The following is a 14,346-nucleotide window of genomic DNA, read 5'->3' on the forward strand; positions in this document are numbered from 1 at the left end:
TAAATTCTTCTCCAATTATACTGTACGGATGGGTGTCTGTGTACTTATATATGTTGTGAAACGTACCGGGTAGATAATTGAGAAAAGCATTCACCGTATCTCGAAAAGTAATTGTATGTAATAATGTACAGGATAAAATGGTGGAGATTATTTTCGAGCTTTAAAAATGACCCTCATGCATTGAATTTTTAATCTCATTTTTCACACAAGTTTTTGTTACAATGCTATAAATAAAATATTAGTAGAACAAATTGAAACTTTAAATCATGTGCCAATCTATTATTTTTAGTAAACTTGCTATTATTGATTCGATTTCTATCTCTTCTTCGTTTATTAGAATCTCGACAGTCGACAAGTTGCGAGGAATCATAAAAATTGAAAAATATATAAATCAAAAACGTATTAATGTGTTTTGGGTGAAGCGGTATCTTCTCGAAAGAAACGGCTTAGTCAAACATGGGATCAAAGGCATTAAAAAGACTGTCACAACACCACAAACATTTATAACTACCCATTTATGAGTTTTATCGCCCCATTGTTGTGAAAAGTTCTTATACTTTTGTCAGTGATATTTTAACCTTTTCCAGACTTTCCTATCCTTCTCCTCTCAGTGATTGGTCAACCAATTCGAGGTACAATATGTGAATTTCATTTATAGCGATTACCCACGTGCATTGTCCTGATGGAAAAGCTCTTTCTTTATTTATAGATCTAAATTTGATCTACACTTATGAATAAACGCAAATTATTTGATCCATTAAACCGTGAGACATACGGAGACGACTATAAAATAATATTACTTAGTTTCAGGACATTTCGCACATAATTTGCTTTGATCCATGTAGGAGCTCCCAGACTTCAACGACGGGGCTAAGCTCGGGCAAACGCTGGAAAACCTGGCCTTGGCAAATCAATAATGGACCAAGCCTGGATAACTTAGCTCCGGCCATTCTATAGTCAGCCAATCCTGGCTGAACTCTGGATAACCCACATCTGCCATCCTATAGTCAGCCAGGCCTGACAGAACTCTGAATAACTATATAAAGTTCTAATATCTTAACCATAATAGATATCTTAACATTAGAAATAATAATTTTCTATAAATGATAGAATGCATTAATAGAAATTCGTTGGCCCAGGGTTGCAGACCAGTCTTGGGTTTATCTAGGCAACCAGGTCTGGTCCAGGCTTGCAAACCAAGCGAGGGACATTGTTATCATCCTAGATTCCCACCAAGTCTGGGTCAATAATGGCTTCCAAGCTAGAGCCAGAGCTGTACATACTTGGCCCAAGTCTGGGCTTATACTGGGCCCATCGTAAAATCTGGTATGGGGAAGGGTTTCACCACTATTCTTATATTACCAACAGACATGTGTAAACATCTTGTTAACACAATTATCTTGTAATCACATTATTCAGTATTCTTATTTCTTTTTATGTTTTACAATTCAAGAAAAAACATTATTTGTTCTATCACCATTTATTAAAGTCATCAAGTTTAAAATAAAATCTTTGTAAAAAAGTATTTGTAACTTGCATCAATAGGATATGGGAAATTTCCTTCAAATTTGTTTTTTGTGTAAAGTCATGCGGCACGCAACCCCAGATCAATAAACTTCGTGGCCGTATTGCCTTTCAAAAACAAATATTTGATGATAGCTCGATACTCAATTATTTTCATTTTCTCTCACTTCTGTGATTGTCAAAGTGCCGCAATCAGATCAGGTTGAGATCGAAAACTTTCCAGATAACTCCCGTACATAGTGTTATATCCCAGTGTATTTATGAACATATTGATGTCTTATCCGTACTTATATGAACACGTATCATAGAAGCGTCACTAAATGAATTATTTTGCTGTTTTCTCAAGATGCCCAGCACAACATATCAAATCGAGGCATTCTGTGTAGACACCTGTCAACATCTTAAACAGTAATTCACCAAAGCTATTAAAGAAAGTAGGAAAAGAGTAATAAATTCCAAAAAACAATTTCCATTGTATTTGTAGACGAGGATGTTAGGAAAAGAGTACTCGTTACCTTTTTGTTTATGATGGAGTGTTTTATGATGGAAAATGGATAATAAAAGTACAGTTTATAAAATTACTGTTACGTTCTTACAATTTAATTGAATATTAACGTTATATTTCTACTGATACTTCAAAAAATACTTTTATCAAACAAAACCTTGAAAAAAAACTCGTTAATTATTAATTTCAATCTTTCAAACAGCAGTACTCCATAATAAGATTAATTAACTATGAGGAAGGACCCAAAAAATATTTAATTTTATATACTCATTTGTAGAAATGTTAATGTTAGAAATGTTAAGGAATCAAGTCTTTACATAAGTCTTTTCATGAGTGGAGATGCTCCACAGGGCCCGGTCAGGCGAATTAGATGCAAAGGGCAGCTTAATCATGTCATTTCTAGCTAAAATCTATTTAAATGAGTAGGCTGTGTTTATGCAGGTGCATTGTCACTGTGCAGAAACCAGTCCCTGTTTGTGTCAAATCTTTTTTGCCAAATACTGTTACGCAAACTGACCTGGGAGAACAAACTATCTTGACATCAAAAAAGATATAAGTAGTCAAATTGACTAGCGTCTCTTTACTGTTGCTTTGATTCTGGATCAATACTGTAGCACCCATGGCTCATCACCAATAAGGACCTTTGACAATTTATCTAGATCAGTTTCAAGTTGTGCTTTCAGAGCAAGTCATGTTTAAACTCGATCTTCTTTTCGATTATTGAAGCCCGAGAAACAATTTTTTAATCCCCAAGAGCTTCTAGATACCCCATTCCTTACTAACTAAGTTCATTAATCATCACTCAATGATCTGTGTGTGCAAACTACTTTTATGTTTGATTTTTTCCCATAGCATCATCCTTGTAAACTGTTTTCAATTTTAATACAATTTCAGCAGCATTATTATCATGTGGAAAACACAATTCCACGGCTGCACGTTGTAAACTTGAGCTTGACATGTAGCGCTAGCTAAAAATCAGTTCAAGCCACTTCGATATCATTATCCAACATCTTGTGGAGAGATTTTCTTTCGAGGCAATGCTACTCCAGTTATTATTACGTGCTTTTAGTATTTAACCAAACAAAAGATCGAATCATATTCTAATTCTTTAATAAATTTTCCTGGAAATGACTGAGTACATGTAAATCAGAATAATCCAACTAAAAGCTTGAACATTATTAAATTTACTTTAGGGAAGCAATTATCCCACGGACACCACAAGTTTCCAGATAACTAGATTTTCATTTTATAAATAGTGTATCCTGCAATTATATAAATACGGGAAGTCACTTTGATATAACTTCATATTATATACCTGGATTAGCAACAACAGTAATCCCAGTGCCGGAGGGCGAATTTTGAGTAAACCCTCTCAGTTAATATTCAGTATTAGATAATAATTTTATAATCATAAGACAATTCTGGATTGACCGATTTAACCTAGGTTTTTCTACGAAATAAATTCCAATTTTGCTCTTCAATAAAAATATTTTGAATCAAACGTTGAATGTAGAATGATTTACTTCGATATTTTCCTATAGCAGCTCTAGTCAAACATCGATATGTGTTACACTTGTCTTCTTCTTTAGTACTCTTTATGAACCTTCGAGGGTCAGAGCATTGGGTTTTAGCTTTTAATATCCTTTTTTATATTTGTCATATCTCTAGGTTCATTTACTATTTCGTTTGTCTTTCTTCCTGTGATACTTCCAAGTTTTTCTTGGGTCTTCCTCTCCTTCTTTTCTTATGTCTCTTTGCTTCTATTCCTTTTCTTGTCTTATTCCCCGCTATTCTCATTAATTGTTTCATCTCTGCTTATTCTACTTTGTTATTAAAAACCTTTATATCTAGTTAACATTAAATAAGAAAACCTTTAACCATTCCAGAAATAGTTAATAAAATCTTTGGATGAGTAAGTAAATTTTTCGCTCATAGTAAATGAAATTTGGTTATACCATTATACCCCCAAAACAAAAAAAAAACGTCGAAACAGTGGCTTTATCCGAGGACGATCTCTCAAGAAAACAAAAACCGTTTTTTTGGTCAATAAGGTCGTGCCAATTGTGTTTTTGAGTACCAAATTTTCTTTATGTTGGAATACTGATAAATCAACTTAAGAAAAACCCACTGCATTTTTTTAAGTGTTTTGTTTCATAACAACAATTATCACCTTATCAAATAAAGGAACTTTTTCATGAAAATGCACTATTCTGTCAAGACTAATCTGGAACTTTTGGACCCTTTGATAACATTCTTACTGAACACACTGTTTACATTACCACTACACCACTCACTATTACACTGTCTGACGCGCGTCAGTTTACCTTCAGTCTCTGAAGACGATAGCATGCGATAGATTGCGTTTACTATTCTGTCAAATTGTTCACGTTTTATACATATTTGAATGCAGCAGGTAAGAAAAACTTCTAATTTACTAATAATAGAACCAAATAAGTGACAAGGCACAATTCAGCGAGTTCACACTATGTTCACAACAGGTATTATTTTATATTATACGAACATCATACTATTAAAACAGAGTAACTGTGTTTTTATGATATTGTGACTATCGTGTGAAGTTAACCAAAAATCTAGAAAAAGAAGAAACGAATCTACAGATCCCCATCTAAAGGAAACCTCTAACAACCCTTTAGAAATCCTAGTTCAGCTTAATAATGATCTTAACATTAACTTTAAAAACTAATTTTTTGAGTAGGAGAGAAACTGTCACAAGAAGCCTCCGTATTAAAAGCATAAAAGTTAGTCGTCAGAAAGTCGCCCGATCTGCTAAAGTTGTTACGTTACTATATCCGTCAAGCACATCTTCACCAACTCCAACATAAGCCAGCAATTTAATGGAACCTAACTTGAAGAAGACACTCAACTGCTCGACAGAAATCGAGAAAGTCTTGGAGTTCCTGGAAAGTACAAAACTGAATCGAAAATTAAATTTATGTACTTTTATAGATTTTTTAACAGTCTTTTATGTATCGTTTATATTTTTTGTTTGTTTTGTGTGCCAATGACAAGCGCGGTTTAGGCACGTAATGCTGAAAAATCAAAAAAAAAAAAGGAAATCGCGTTTTCGGTATTAAAAACAGTTATAATAAATAAAAGTATGCAAATGTATTGTTCATTTCGGCCTAAAGCATTTATAGGAAACCTTATTATTACACCCAACATGATATACAAGGTGTAACAAAAAGATATATGAGATACATGATTTGAAATTGAGATACATATTCTGAGGTCAAAAGTTACGTCCCTTGGAAAGTGAATAATAGTTATTTATGCAACAAGTGAGTAAAGTAATACTTCTTTCACAAGTAGGACGGTTTGAAAGTAATTCCTACGAGTGAAAACAAGTTACTTTATTCACGTGTTTCATACAAAACTTTTTCTGCTTATAAAAATTCGATAAAACTTTTACCAATTTTTATTTTCTAATAGTAATATTAAAAATACAACTGTGAGCATTATTAATTTGAAGTGAAGAAGAAGTTATATTAGTATTGGCACTTGAACGAGTTCAAAGAAATAATATTTTCTATAGTTGTATTAGTACTTATGGGATTGTTGGTAGGATAGTGAACATTTACAATGTTGCTTGAAGTCGAACTAGTTGTTCCCGTTTAAATTTTCACTGCGGAATCCATTTTGTTTTTTATTGAGTCGTCTACATAACCCTACGCAACTGTGTTGTATTTCCACCCTTCTTTAGTTGAATTATACCACCACCGGAATCCACTAACAAAGACGCCGAAGATCGTCGAAATGTATGCCCAGAGTAGTTTTTTGGATTAGGTAAATTCAAATATGTTATGAAAAGCGAGTGAATTTTTGAAAAGGTATTGATACCTACAACTTGGGTTTTGCATTTGCATTTCTATACTACAAAAAGAAATGATCTTTTTTGACATTTGTGGGTCGTTGGTTTTTATATTTTTTATAAATGTTTACCAAGTTTAATCTATTGTCAGATATTTCACCAATAACAGTAAATCAACGTTGAACATAACTTTTTGTGTCAGGTACTGTGATAATTAAAATATTTCTGGTATTATCAATATCGTTACACTTAATTTTATACTATTCCTCCCTTCGCAGAGCTCCTGCGACTCCGAATATTAAAGGAACCTCAAAGATGTTACAAATAATATTTAAGCTTACATTAAAATTTTTTGCTGTCATACCTTACGTATGAGATAATGGTCGCAGCTTGCAACAGAAACTTATTTATTTCTTCACGTACAAATGTTTTAGACTTTTTGGGTCTATAGCCAACTGATTTATTTTTCAAATATGCAATGAGTTTCGAGTATTTACTTATGTCTACGTCGTTATTTACCATTAGGGCGCCTTTCAGTTTTGAATAAGTCAACCAAAGTGTTGAAGACTTCCACATTTTGGATTTAGTTTCAAAGTAAGCTAGTAACATTCTTTTGGTGAAGCTGTTTATGCTTTTTTTAGTACGCCACACCATAAAAGAATTATATTCCTTTAAATACTGTTCCCTGGATTTCTCAAAGTCGCTGCAGTTTCCGATTCAACAACATCTTCTGGTGTGCAGCTTAAACTTTTTCACTATTACTCTCCATCACTAATAATAATACTACACTCCTTTTAATTAGACACAAAACGGATTTTCTTGAACGATTATCAAGGCACTTTTTTTAACGCAAAAGTGTGAAAAAATGAACCGCTATGGTACTTTTTTCACGCTTTTCGACCGATTCAGAAATTACATTCTTTATGATTGCAAATGAATGAAAAATAACGTGAATATTATAACGGACATAGAAAAAAATATTTTCTGTGCTGTTTAAATTTAAAATAAATACACGCATTTATTATCATAGAAGCACCTCTTTCATAAAAAACCATTTGAGTATTAATAAAATTGAACATCTAGTAGTTTTCAAAGTATACATAATACTTCTTAAGTCTACTCGTATACTAGAGAATTTTTGTTAGAGGTATTTTGAAATTTAATTTATTGATAAATAGTTTTTAGGAATTTGAGGTTCTTGAATACTTCAGATCCTTTTCAAACTTCAAATACTTGCAGTTGATCAGTATTTTTGTTCCCGATATTTTAATTTGATTTAAAAAGTTCACTTCAGCTACTTACATACTTTTTTCCACTATATTTAATAAATTTCCTTCTGGCGACGAAAACAATTTCTGACAATAAACAATGATAGCATACAATGTAGATTTTTCATGCCAATTTTATGCTTAAGTCGTAATATTTTTATTAAAACTGAATGTGCTAGCGCGGACTTAATCTAATTAACTGACATATTGAAAAAAGAATGCTTGAAAAATTCATTTCTATATGATGTTAATATATTCAATTTCAGAGCTACGTAATAAAAAATGTTTTTAGAAAATCTATACACTCGGCATAATTATAATTATATTTTATGCAAACATCTTTTAAAACCTATGGTCAGAATTTGATAAAAAATTACTGTAAATTTCCATTAGCACATTATTTTCTTCGTCTAATATCCACACAAGTATTTTGAAAAACTTTCGAAAGCTTTGACGCGCTTTTCACTTTCGAAAAACTATACGTGTTTCGCATTAGACAGGAACGCGCACACTGAAAATGCCGTAACTTCCAAAACGAACATTGAAAGATAGCGTCGTGACGCCCTGCCGAAACTGATACAAAACCAATCATGGAATAAAGAAACTGGAAACAATTTGATTGTACAAGTACAGAACAACACTTAAATTAGTTTGTTACAAAGAAAATGGACAAAATTTTTGATATACTCGAGTTAATTGTAGGTATTTATTGTTCAAGTATTTTAGTTTCTAAGCGTTTCTAAGCAGAATTACTGTTCAAAAAATTAAGCTTCTATCCAAACTATCCATATTCAATATAGAAAATATTTTGGCGGTTGTTTACTAGGAATTAAATTTCAATTTAACAATAACGAAAAGAGAATATTTGAATTGACACCAGTTTTGGTAGTCAGACATGAAAAAGCTTCATTGTGAACTATTATTGTTTATTTTGGAATGTTTTATCGTAATTAGAAGAAAACTCATTAAATTTAGTGGAGAAGAAAGATTTCCTAATCAAAATTTAATATCAGCAACAAAAAATACGTCCAAAATTATCTCGCGAGACTGTGGATTCACTCACAAACAAACAATAAGTTGTTACAAAATAAGTAATTTAACTTAGTTTTTATAAACTTTGGACATAAATACGACGGTTGCAACTTATCTTGAAATAGACAACTGATTTGTATTTCTACTGAACTGATTTTTTCCATTCCGATTGAGGAACCTCCAAAACATGTGATTGTAACGCATAAACCGCTTTTTCCGGTGTAGAAAATCGTTGACATGGCAATTTATTTTTGATCTGTCACAATAAAAAGAAACCATTAGGACTGTACGGAGTATGACCCATCAAATTAATATTTTGACTGCTCAAAAACGTTTTAGTTTGAACTGATGTGGAAGAGCTCGCATTATCGTCGTGGAGAATGATTCGTCGTCTGCGATTGGTTTCTCTGTTCTATTACTTGATTTTACTTGCTCCAATAGAACGGTGACGACATGTCCAGTTATAATGAAAAAAAAGGCAACCATTTGCTTCGAAGTGCTTCGTGCGCGAACAACTTTTGTTGGTCGCGGTCGATGGTTGTTTAATTTCGAGTTCATATGCATAGATCCATGATTTGTCGCATGTCACGATTTTATATACATCTTTTTTCTAAACTAAAGTAATTCTTCCTCTACGCGATAGTATTTACTAGTATAGCCTAGTCCAAACTAAGCCCGATAGGATAAACCAGTTTGGCCTAGGCTAAACTAGTTGATCCTGATATAAATACGCACACTCTAGAATAAACTAGAACACCCTGGTCTAAACCAATATTCCAGAGTCGACAATCACTGAGCAAACATGTCAGGATTTGTACATGCGAGAATTTTAAACGCCTTTTGCGTCTAGTTACTAGACGTACGTAACTTATTCAGTTAATGACCGCAATTTACGTATTACACTTCATTATGAAGTTTTTTTCGTTTTCAATGTGGATGAATCGACAAGCAGATCAAAAACAATGGGAGGAAAAATTTTTGGCAGAAGAGAGTAAAAAGTCTAGGTTATGCAATGATACTCTGCAATTCTAAGTGTTACCGAAGCCCACCATGTAAAAATTGAGATTGATTATTGCTTTTATTAAAAAAAAACTTATAATTTGTTATAGTTTGTATTTCCAATTATCCAACTTTTAACGACGAATCATTATTGTTTTATTAAAAATGATTATTTTTCCAATTAAGGAGTATTTTAATCAGTTTACCTATTTATTATAACTTTCTAGGCCGTACTAGTTTATTCTAGAGTGTGCGTATTTATATCAGGATCAACTAGTTTGACCTAGGCTAAACTGGTTTATTCTACCGGGCTTAGGACTAATTAGTTTGGACTAGGCTATACTAGTTAATCCTATCGCATATTTGATGAACTAGTTTAGCCTAGACAAAACTAGTTTGTCCTGATATCGGGTTTTGCCGGTAATCTTCACAATATTATGTCATTCAATCAACAGAAAAAATTCAAAATCCATCCGGTTGTCGATCACTTTCCTTAATGCAAAGTTAATTGTTTATGGAGCGGTTAAGCCTTAATGCAAAGATTATATCGGTTTACTTTTCAATCTAAGAGAAAACAACGCATTCGATAAATATTTAGCACGAAATCTGAAAGCAGTAGCGGTCTCTATGATTACAAATTAGAATTATTGACAGTCAACTTTAACAAATTTAACAAACAATTTCTGTAATCGTATTTACAGATTTCTATATGATATTAAACGCTACCGACTTCTGTTTGTCTTCATAATCTCTATTATATCGGAAAGAGGGATGAGGTTGTAATAGTAAGATTTATACATGAAGGGTAAAGGTAAGGAAAACTATCTTTTGTGTGAAAAGTGTCTGTACTAACTGTCGAAACTTTAAGATGGCGCTACTGTTTCAAAATACGGAAATTTATACGGATGGTAAAGGTGCCATTTTCAAACCATCTCTTCGCTTACCTATTTAGAAAATGGCTTTGAGTTAATTTTTTTCTATCACTTAATATATTCACCATTACATTTCTTGTACTTTCTTATACTACTTTACTTACATTTTTTTCTCAAACCGTCCCCTCTTTTAACTTTTTTTTCTATCTGCTCAATATTCGCCTTCAAATTTGATTTATAATTATAAATAATAATGCAGAATTGCGTGCATTTTTCTAACTAGATAACTGCTGATACATATTGTCCATCGTTTTCCCAGATTCCAATTATTGACCAATATTGTGCCCACGATCGACAATAACTGACTTATTGGAGCATAACTATTGAAGAGAATTTCTTCTCGAAGTCAGAGAAGTTGTTGCTTGAGTTTGTCGATTCTTATTTGAGGTAACTAGCGACAAACTCCCACTGAAAAGTATGTTTTCCATCGAATAGCTTTCCTAAACTACAGTTGACGTCTGAATTTGACTCTGTTTGTTTGTTGAACAGCTGGGTTACGGAGAATTGCCAATCCATTCCGATTGAGGCACCTTCAAAACATGTAATATGAACGCTTCAACCGCTTCTTCAGCACGTTATGTTTGATCTGTGAGAATAAGATGAAATCATTGGTTATCAACAAGAACACATCAATTCGATGTTTTGAATGTTCAAAAACTGATGTGTGAGAGCTGGCATTGTCGTGGTGGAGAATGATTCGTCTTCTGCGATTGGCTTCCCTGTTTTTCAGGAACACTTCTGCTAAACAAATGCTGATGTACCATTTAGAATTAACCGGTCCTCGTTGCTCTAACTAATGGAACGCTGGCGACATGTCCAGTTATTCTAAAAAACAAGCGACCATTTGCTTCGAACTGCTTCGTGCGCGATAACACTTTTCTTGCCTTCTTTAAAGCAAATTATCTAATTAAATCAGTAACATCTATACTGGAACAAATATCTTCGTATTGCTGCCCCGTGTTAGTGCCACCGGAGTGCCATGCACCCCTTCAACCCCCGGCACGGCTCGGCTCTGGGCACAACAGCCGATTTTGGACGACTTTCCCGAAATTTATGCTGTAGTAAAGTGCATTTTTTATCGAATTGCTTCCCTAAACTACAGTTGATGACTGTATTGACTATATTTGTTTGTTGAACAACTGGGTTGCGGAGAGTCACTATTTCTTTCTAATATGTACGTGTTGTTTTTCTGTTAACTGAGGTAAGCATATCCTACAATTGAATTAAAAGGAAAAATCTCAAATGTTTTGAAGCTATATACTAAATTATTAGCTATAGAGAATTTTAGCCAGATTTCACGACAATCTAAATATTTTCTTGTTAAACTGCATTTTCTTCTAGATGTATTAAAATCTTGAAATAGCTCTGTATAGGGATTGCAGGTAGTGTGCTGTATGACTGAGTGAAGACAATAAAATTTTATCATCTTCTTCATCAGATACAGTAATTTGCTACGTTGGTTTATCAACAATTCCACCTATTAAAATGCTTCTTTTGAGTGTAGATCAAGGAAAGTTGAAATGTTGGGATTGATTGATATATTAGCCTTCGTGTAATGTTTCAACTATACAATTTTTCGCTTCCAAACGTTTATTGGTAATAATAATAAATCATTAACGATTAATTTTTATTGAATAATGTTATTTTACATTTATAAAATTTAATTTCTAAAATACATTATGACTATTCAATTTTTGACTAGTGCGGTTATTTGTTCAGTTAACAATAAATTTGAAGTTTATTTAAGATACAAAAATAATATTATCTTTTAGTGAGAAACAAGATATATTCTAATTTTCAGTTTGCGGTAACAACGAAAAACTATTAAGGCGTGGTAACATTTATATTCAGAATGTAGTCAAAACAATTATTGAATCATACTTGGACACCTCTTTGATTGGAAAAAAAATGTAAAAAAATTAGATAGGGAATAATTGTGATCCTTAAAGACAACAACTAATAAAGGATAACAGCTTTGGAGAGAAATTGAATGATCAGAAAACCTCGCCGGGAAATATTTTGTGAACGCTGTGAACTTATAGTGTCATATAAAGTTTTGGGGTGTTATATGTCTAAAAATTTAAATTCTTGACTCTAGTTTGGATTGTGTAAGTGACGAACAAGGCGAGAGGTTCCATCAGGACATTTCTTTAATGGAGAAGCGCCATGAAGAGAAATGAAGTCGAGGAATGCTAGTAGGCTATTGTTGGAGACTTTCTAGAAGCCAAATATTCATCATTATATACAAAATAATATATGTTTTGATGTGACAAGCAAACCTGTTTTGTGGCTCTGTACACTCAAAAATTGATATGTTTTCATTTAACCAGCATACTCAGAAAATTGATAAAATTCCAACCCATTCATTTCAACTAAATTTATACTAGAAGATAATTTTCAATCAATGGCTTAAGCCATCAATATCTTGTTTCTCACTATACTTATAAGGTATTTGCTAAGCAATTCACTTTACAGGTACAAGCAGACACAGTATCGACTAGTTTTTTTCATAATATCAAAATGATATCATCGGAAATACATTTTGTTAATCACCATTGAATTCTATTGTAGGTTGTTTCTTATATATGAGATTTTATTATATTATATGGACGTATTTGAATGTGTTGTATACTGATAGATTAAATAAAATGTTGAATTTTGATATTGGCTGACAAGAAACGACTTTCAAGTGCCCTCTAGATGCTCAATTAAATTGACAATCAGTCTCATTGATGTATTGATTGGAAACGATTGATGACTTGACAGCGATTGAAGAATATTTGATTGAAGCACATTCAGGGGTCCGATTGACGGCAGCAATTGATCGTCAAATCTAACGATTGACAATCGTTCGGCCATGATAATGAGTACCCCGATGAGCTTCACGTACTTCGAAAACATGGCGGATAAAGAACGGGTGATGCTTTCAATAGCGTTTTATCATAATACAAATATTTAGGGGAGAATAAACGTTAATATGCATGAACCATATGTAATACTCCTATTTCGACAGTTTCTATAAGTGAAAGGTGTTCCGACTAAGTGAAACAAATAGTGTATCGTTCTCTCTTTCCTCCGCGGGCTTCAATAAGTTCTGCGCGTCTTTTGCACGCATGAAGCATGCACAGTATGGATAAAGTGTCTCGAACGAAAGAGAAAATGAATACTATCGGCACCATAGCGTAGAGACGTTTTTTCCCTTAAAAACTGCCTATATAGGAGTAGTAAATATATGGCATGAACGTACTAATGCTGTAAGCTGACATGTTTATCTTAGTTTCGGCGGTAAATTTGAAAAAACGGTATACTGCAGACTTTGGACGTTACTCGTTATAACACTATAACACATTTATTTGGTCCGTACATCAAGAAAACTTTTTTAGTGTGTAATAGCTCCTACCACTCTTCTGACAAAGTATCGTCATTTCAACAACTGTAAGAAAAATGTATTTTCATTTATGATAAATACACCAACACAACTGCGATGATAGCTGTCGCATAATCACTGTTTCAACCTAAAATTATAAACATTAAATATTGGTATTATTTATTTTAGCACTACTTTATGAAAACAACAACTTTTGGGAGGAAATACCTATTTCAACATAATTTTTGAGAAAACGTGTTCATTTTGATACACCTTTGTCAAAAATTCATGACGCTGTACCTTATGTAAAGATCAAAATGGATGCGCACATCCATTTGCGATCATCCACAGCCGTGGAAAGTAAAATCTAAAGATTTTATGAATAAAAATTGTTTTACAAAAAACACCTTGTACTTCAGTTCAGCTGATTGTTATATGTAATATCTCGCACACATTATCGCTTTTGTGCCAATTTTATTGCGTGCAATCTCTAGGGAGAAATCTAGTTACTTTTAGCTTAACAACCAACCTGTCTATCAGGCTCGAAAATCAAGACAGCAGCAGATTTGACAGTTCTCCACTGACCACTTTTTTACTTCGTCACTCGTTTTGTTATTCTCATTTTTAGCCGGCTACGGAATATTGAACAAAAACTGAGGTTAGGAAATTGTTTAATTTTACTAATAGAATTTTAGTTAGTGGTATCCATAATGCATGAAATTGCTTGCAATTTCTTGCACGTTGTCTTGCACCATGTCAAGCGGCCTTAAGAAACCATACTCTTCATAAACAATAGGCTCGAGAGCAGCTGGCGATTGATAAAACATTGAAGTGTTCATTGGAGCCTTATTAATCGCGATTATAATTTAATTGATCGTTTCGAAGGCACT

The sequence above is a fragment of the Diorhabda carinulata genome, chromosome 10, assembly GCF_026250575.1.
Source record: "Diorhabda carinulata isolate Delta chromosome 10, icDioCari1.1, whole genome shotgun sequence".
Classification (NCBI taxonomy): Eukaryota; Metazoa; Arthropoda; class Insecta; order Coleoptera; family Chrysomelidae; genus Diorhabda; species Diorhabda carinulata.